Below are 7,390 nucleotides of genomic sequence, written 5' to 3'. Positions count from 1 at the left end.
CTAGTTTTTGTTTTGAACATTTCTATTATTATTCTTTTTAAATTGACCCATATTAAAAGAAACATACAAACAAAACAGGCATGACCAGTCACTAACAATGCCGTGTAGTGTGTAGACAGTAACACAGTACGGTGAACATGACTGACACTGGGATCGGAATGTCGGAACCCATGAGTCGTTCGCAACTCTGCCTCACGTATTCATTTAATCAGTCAATTTAATTTTTATTAAGCTTGCGTAAAACATACAAACAAAAAAGACATGACCAGTCACTAACAATGCAGTGTAGTGTGTAGACAGTAACACGGTACGGTGAACATGAATGACACTGGGATCGGAATGTCGGAACCCAGTAGTCGTTCGCAACTCAGCCTCGCGTACTCATTTAATCAGTCAATTTAATTTAAATTTCATTTAGCTTGCCTATTCTTCAAGTTTATGATATATTCACTTTTTCTATTTAAAAAGGGTAATCCAAACAGACCATAAAAACGATTTTATAATAAGCCGACTTCAACTTCCATCACTTACGACACGAACTTATTTTGGGTGGTTTTTTTTAACAAAACCGTTTGACTCAAACTAAAGCTTCGGCATTGGATAAGGAGCGAGGTCCCTGTTGCCATCTTGCTTAGTTTATACAGAGACTGGGTTGCCAGCTTGGCTGTTCTTGATAAATAGTAGTAAATAGCACAACCTTGTGCAATGAGAGATAGAGAGAGAGAGAGATTTTGAACAAAAAACGAATATATATCTCTCTCTCTCTTGCCCTCTCTCTCTCTCTCTCTCTCTCTCTCTCTCTCTCTCTCTCTCTCTCTCCCTCTCTCTCTCTCTTCCTATTTCATCTGTCACACTGTTTGACAATCTTCTTCACCTGGCTCACTTGTACTTGTAATATCGGGTGTAAGGTAAAATTTTGAACAATTATTATTATTTATAAAATGCAGAAACTTTGCAAATAAACCGATAGACTAGATATTAATTCGATTCGAAAAGTGGAACACAAAAGGAGAATTTGCGAATACCCGGTCCAGACATAAGCGTCATGGTCTTATTTATAAAGTGCAGAATCTTTGCAAATAAACGGATAAAATAGAGATTAATTCGATTCGAAAAGTGGAACACAAAAGCAGAATTTGCGAATGCCCGGTCCAGACATAAGTGTTATGGTCTTATTTATAAAATCTAGAAACTTTGAAAATAAACGGACAAGATAGAGATTCATTCGATTCGAAAAGTGGAACACAAAAGCAGAATTTGCGAATGCCCGGTCCAGACATAAGCGCTATGGTCTTATTTATAAAGTGCAGAAACTTTGCAAATAAACGGATAAGATAGAGATTCATTCGATTCGAAAAGTGGAACACAAAAGCAGAATTTGCGAATGCCCGGTCCAGACATAAGCGTTATGGTCTTATTTATAAAGTGCAGAAACTTTGCAAATAAACGGATAGACTAGATGTTATTTCGATTCGAAAAGTGGAACACAAAAGGAAAATTTGCGAATACCCAGTCCAGACATAAGCGTCATAGTCCTATTTATAAAGTACAGAATCTTTGCAAATAGACGGATAAAATAGAGATTAATTCGATTCGAAAAGTGGACCACAAAAGCAGAATTTGCGAATGCCCGGTCCAGACATAAGCGCTATGGTCTTATTTATAAAGTGCAGAAACTTTGCAAATAAACGGAAAAAACAGATTAATTCTAATCGAACAGTGGAACACAAAGGCAGAATTTGCGAACAACCGGTCCAGACATAAGCGTTATGGTCTTATTTATAAAATCTAGAAACTTTGCAAATAAACGGATAGACTAGATATTAATTCGATTCGAAAAGTGGAACACAAAAGCAGAATTTGCGAATGCCCGGTCCAGACATAAGCGCTATGGTCTTATTTATAAAGTGCAGAAACTTTGCAAATAAACGGAAAAAATAGAGATTAATTCTAATCGAACAGTGGAACACAAATGCAGAATTTGCGAACAACCGGTCCAGACATAAGCGTTATGGTCTTATTTATAAAGTGCAGAAAATTTGCAAATAAACGGATAAGATAGAGATTAATTCGATTCGAAAAGTGGAACACAAAAGCAGAATTTGTGAATACCCGGTCCAGGCATAAGCGTCATGGTCTTGTTTAAATGAAACAATGCCATTTAAAAAAATATATGGTCAATGAGTAATTAAGCTAAATATGCGGAGTTCAAATAGATAACTTGATCTGTGAATTTTTTTTATAATTAGCTGCTTTTATTCTCCATCATTTAGGTTATGTGATTAAGTTTATAATTGAAATACAAACTTTATCTCACTTATCAATGTTTTGCAATAAAGGAGAGTGTGAGTGAACCTGAGCAAAGGAAATTATTTGAGAGAGTGATATTTATCATGCTTTTCAGTTTGTAGTTGAATTCTAGAATGGATTCTTTATAGTTCTCATTGATTGTATGTCAGTATGTCAGTCTTTAGGACACCGATTACCCTAATGCGGCCACAATTTACAATGTGACGGCCACAAGCCCGTTAAACGAAGAGTGGGGTATTGTTGTTTGCAAGTAATGCTATGGTTTTAATAGGATATCTGTCTCCTATTAAAATACATTCCTGTGTTGGATTTTGGATTAAATTCATGTCTTCTTCGGATTTTGGGATATTTAATTTTCATGTATTGTGATTGTGATTTTCAAGACTATTAATGTAAGTAAATGCCCAAATAGATATTTTTATTCATTTATTCTTTCTTTATTTTTTTTAGTTTTGTTTTGTTTTGAAGCATTTATTATAAGAAATATTGTACATATGCACTTATACACCAAAGACTATATCCTTTCAAACTGCTTATTATTATTATTATTATTATTATTATTATTATTATTATTATTATTATTATTATTATATTATTATTATTATTATTATTATTATTATTATTATTATTATTATTATATTATAATAATAATAATAATAATAATAATAATAATAATAATAATAATAATAATAATAATAATAATAATAATAATAATAATAATAATAATAATAATAATAATAATAATAATTAATAATAAGTGCATTGAGTGAAATCCCAATCATGGTTGCCCAAATAAAACTGGCGCTAGAATCCCGACTACCTGTCTAAACGAATGTTGTTTGTACGATACATACTAACTACACGTTCAATATCGGGGGCAGAAAATATACGTTCGGTTTTATGAAATTAAAACAGTAGTCCCACATTGTTCTTTGATGTTATTTGTGGTTGCATTTGCTTTGAAACTTACACATTATATTGTGTTACATTGTTTACAAAATATTTCTGGTACTCGTATGCATGTGTAGTCAACGGACCACCGGTCAATCGTGTTCTTTTTTTATTATTAATTTTGGCTTGACATCTTACATATGTGAATTTGACAGGTTGTTATGGATGGTAATTATAACATTAAGTGATTTTTAAACATTTTTACGGCGTTTTAAATGTCTTTCTTGCATTCATTGTCGAGCACCTCCACTTTTCTGTTACTATTTTAACGATCAGCTGATTTTCTCTTGCCTCCCCTTTAATTTCGCGGACTTTTTTCAGAACGAGGCGTGGGAGTGGCTAATTAGAGAGAGAACGTCATGTTGGTTGTGCGCGGAAGCGAGGACGAGAGACGCATGCGCACAACCAACATGACGTTCTCTCTCTAATAACTTATCCGCCGGTGACGTCACAGACTACGGGTGACGTCCAATCAAGGGACGCTACTCTTTCGATAATCTCATTCCCTATATCGCCAGTCGATGTTAGATGGTGTCATAATTTGATAAGATTTATTTACAGGGTTTTTGACCCAAAACAAAATTCTATAAACGATGATTTAGAATTAAACGACGATATTGTGGTCTAATGGTGTAACATATTCGGCTTCTGATTGATAGGCCTCGAGTTTGAATCCGACTATGGGCAGCGCACAGTTTCGCTCTTTGAAAAGGATCTTTAACTTAATCCTTCAGAGCCATTAAGCTCATGGAGCCGGAGTTTATTCCGGTTTCTATAGCGGGAAACGGATAATAACAATTGCTTGCTATCCTTTGGAATAGTTCCTTACAGACCCAGTAACCAATCACTGGTAGGTGGTTAGGGGGGGGGGGGGGGGACCACAGACTACTAGGAGCAGACCAGACAACAGTCACTTTTTAGTGGCTAATCGCCGCCATCGTATTTAACCCTCTCGTGTTCAGATTCTTTATGGGGGAGTAGATAATGAGTGACGTCATCTTCGAATTATCTATAAAAACAATAAAAATGATCAGAAAGAGGTTCATATCATTCACGCTATTGTTTATAAACAACCCGCTATGTTTGTCCGAGCACGTGTGAAGGTGTGTCACAAATTCCATGTTTTGATTGGTCAAAAATCTACTGGTTATAGCGTTGTCTTTGTCGACAAAGTAAATTATAAAAGCGCCTTACAGACCTCACGCCTCACATAAGATCAGTGTCTGTATTGCTTAGGACCCCTTGTAAAGCGATTTGAGCACATCTTCTGCCGTAAATACTCTGAAAATACACATTCAACTTTTTTTTAAAATGATTTTGTGCGGCTATGTGGTCTTGTGGTATGACTCGCTTTCGGATCGGAATGTCCTGGGTTCGAGCCTCCCTCGGCGCATAGTTGAGTCCTTGGAAAAGGCTCTTTACTCACATTATCTCACCGTACTCAGGTGTAAAATGATTCCTATCCGTAAACAGCGTTGTCTCTGTCGGAAAAAAAAACGCTTGTAATAATATCGCCTAACAGGCGTCATGTCTCGTTCTACATGTCACGTGTTGCTGTTGGTCAGGGACCATTTGTAAAACGCTTTGAGCACGTTTAGTGGATATTGCTCTCTATAAAAGCCCAAGTTAAAGTTACATAAAACTAACCCAGTAAATGGGCCGGTTTGAGAAGATGTGTCACAATAATCTTATTATGATTCTAATGGCATCCATTACTGATCGACCGTGTTTATCCATTGTATTGGGAGTTATCTTAACAACAACGACGACGACAACAACAAAAGCAACAACAACAACATAAAACAAACCATTTTAAGCACCAACAAACATCAACGACAGCAACAACAAATAGTTTTCTAATAGATCAGCAATCAATACGGTAAAAACTACAACAGAAACGACAAGTAGTTTTGGCTGGCATTAAACATTGAAGATTCCTTATAACAAGAACAGCAACAATAACAACAACAACGACAACAATAATAACAACAACAACATCTACTACAACAACAACAACAATAATAACAACAACAACATCTGCTACAATAACAACAACAACAATAAGGAGTTGATGACATAATACAGTAGAAAGGCCATGTTTGTCTCCAAAATTGCAAGTTGATAATTAAAAGTCTTCTTTTGAAAATAGGAATTAAAATGATTAAAAGGGAGTTGAAATAATTTGCCATAATGAGTAATTTTAAGCCTACTGTAGTCATACATAGATGGTACATTAATTATGTGAACAATAATTTGATGACCAAAGTTTCGATAGAAAATTGCAATCAGATATCCATTTTTTTTTTTAAACAACAAAGAAACAGGAATCGGACAAATGAAAATGAAGTGAATAATTGCCAAAATGAGTTATTGATATAATATTATGCCCTTAGTCCGAGTTATAAAAGTTCATTATACGTTCATTATTTGAACAAATTGTTAACCAAAGTTTCTCTTGAGTAAATTGGAAAATTGATGTCTTAAAGTTTTTGTTTGAAAATTGGAATAGAAAAATAATTAATATGGAACGAAAACATTTGGCAAATCTGTCTTGACACAAGAGCTGTATTAAATCTATCATTACAAGGAATCAAAAAGTCATAAAAGTATGTTTAGATAATATTGTTTTGTTTTTGTTTTTAAATATTCATAAGTCCCAAAGGGCATACGATAAGACTCATTTAAAATCGCTCACGTGAAAGTGTCGGCGGTGTCAATACATTTATCCACCTTGGGCTTCAGGAAATCCTCCAAGTTCTAATTTGCATGTAAAGTATAAAACAATCTGTTACGAAGAGTCTGTGTGTAGTGTAGTGTCTCTCTTGAATATCACTCACTGGGTGGAATTTCAAAACGGCACTTGACATACACACTTGAGGCCTTTTGACAAATAAATATAGAACAAGCACACACACACAGACACACACCTCTACTTATTCCAGTCTTCCTTCACAGACCTACCTATGGCTTGTATCACACTCCAAGACTACAACACTCGTGAATAAATCTCTACACACTACTTGTACACATCAAGACCTCTTCACGCGACAAGTTTAAATGCTAACTCTGATATAGATTAGAACTTGATTACAACTACTTGTACTGTCTGCTCGACGTGAGTACTGGAGAGAATACTCAATAGTTAGTTGTTGTCGATGACGATGATGATGTTAACGATGATGAAGATGATGTTGTTGTTGTCTTATATGATGCCGCTGACAACTCGATGTCGTACTCCCAGCAGGAGGAGAGGATAAAAGATCGAAACTTGTTGAATGTAATTAAACTTAGACAGCTCTAAGTGCCGCCTAACTCCTCTCAGAATTTCTCCAAACACTCACTAATCGTTGCGCGTCACATGAAGTTTTCAAGGTGTGCAAAAAACGCACAATATAGAAGAACCGTTCACGTTTTGAGGTCTATTCTAATTTTCTTGACACAAGCGCTTGGATTATATCTTCTACTTCTATCATTACTATTTACTTCAACCTACAGTCATCGCACAGAATCTTCTCTTTCTCGTTGCCTGCGTGCACGATTGGTTGGTTGACGCCCACTTAGAGTATCCGGTTGCACATGGAGCCTCTTGAACGTTTAGTAAACAAGGGGTTGCTCTTTCAAGCTCTCAAGCACGTGTGAGAAAGGTTGCCTCAATAGAAAAGTGATTCAGCAGAGAACATTGAAATGGAGAACCACTCACTCTTTTCATTTCGATCTTTTAACTTTTCACCGTAATTTTTTTTTCGTCCTTTTCCATGTGTAGCCTATAAAATATATCTAGATAATGGCGTTCTTTGTGATGAACGAATTGGGCGGAGTTTTAAATGTGTGAGAGGGACACAGACAGGCAACAGTAAAGGTAGACAAAATACAAGACAAGTACAGCCAACTTTTGTGGATCTTGTAGAAGTTTTAAAGTACTTTGGTAAACAGTCGAGCTCTTGTCAAGACAGACCGACCAATCGGGGAGCGGTATTGAGTCAAAGTAGGGGAGAGGACAAAACGAAACGAAAGACTCCCAGTCTCGGTCAGTCCGTGAGTACACTTCGATGTCAAGTGGGCGGGGATTAAACAAGCCCCTCCTCCTTTTAGGCAAACATTTTCAACGAAGTCTGACTCTGTTGTAGTT

The 7,390-nt window shown here is 35.9% G+C and overlaps 1 protein-coding gene across 2 annotated transcripts in view; it reads right to left on the bottom strand.

Annotated features, from left to right (window-relative positions):
- The window catches only part of LOC144966089 (uncharacterized), a 58,253-nt gene extending 51,105 nt beyond the window's left edge, over positions 1–7,148 (bottom strand). The window contains exon 1 of one of the 2 annotated variants that reach the window (XM_078902152.1): positions 5,957–7,148. The gene's annotated coding sequence lies outside the window, so the exon portion shown is untranslated. The remainder of the gene's footprint in view (positions 1–5,956) is intronic. The other variant, XM_078902153.1, reaches the window with a different exon arrangement.
- Positions 7,149–7,390: the final 242 nt, after the last annotated feature.

Source organism: Berghia stephanieae, chromosome 2, assembly GCF_034508935.2.
Source record: "Berghia stephanieae isolate SIO BIC M18660-M18661 chromosome 2, UCSD_Bste_1.3, whole genome shotgun sequence".
Taxonomy (NCBI): Eukaryota; Metazoa; Mollusca; class Gastropoda; order Nudibranchia; family Aeolidiidae; genus Berghia; species Berghia stephanieae.
This window is presented reverse-complemented; position numbering and strand designations above follow the sequence as displayed.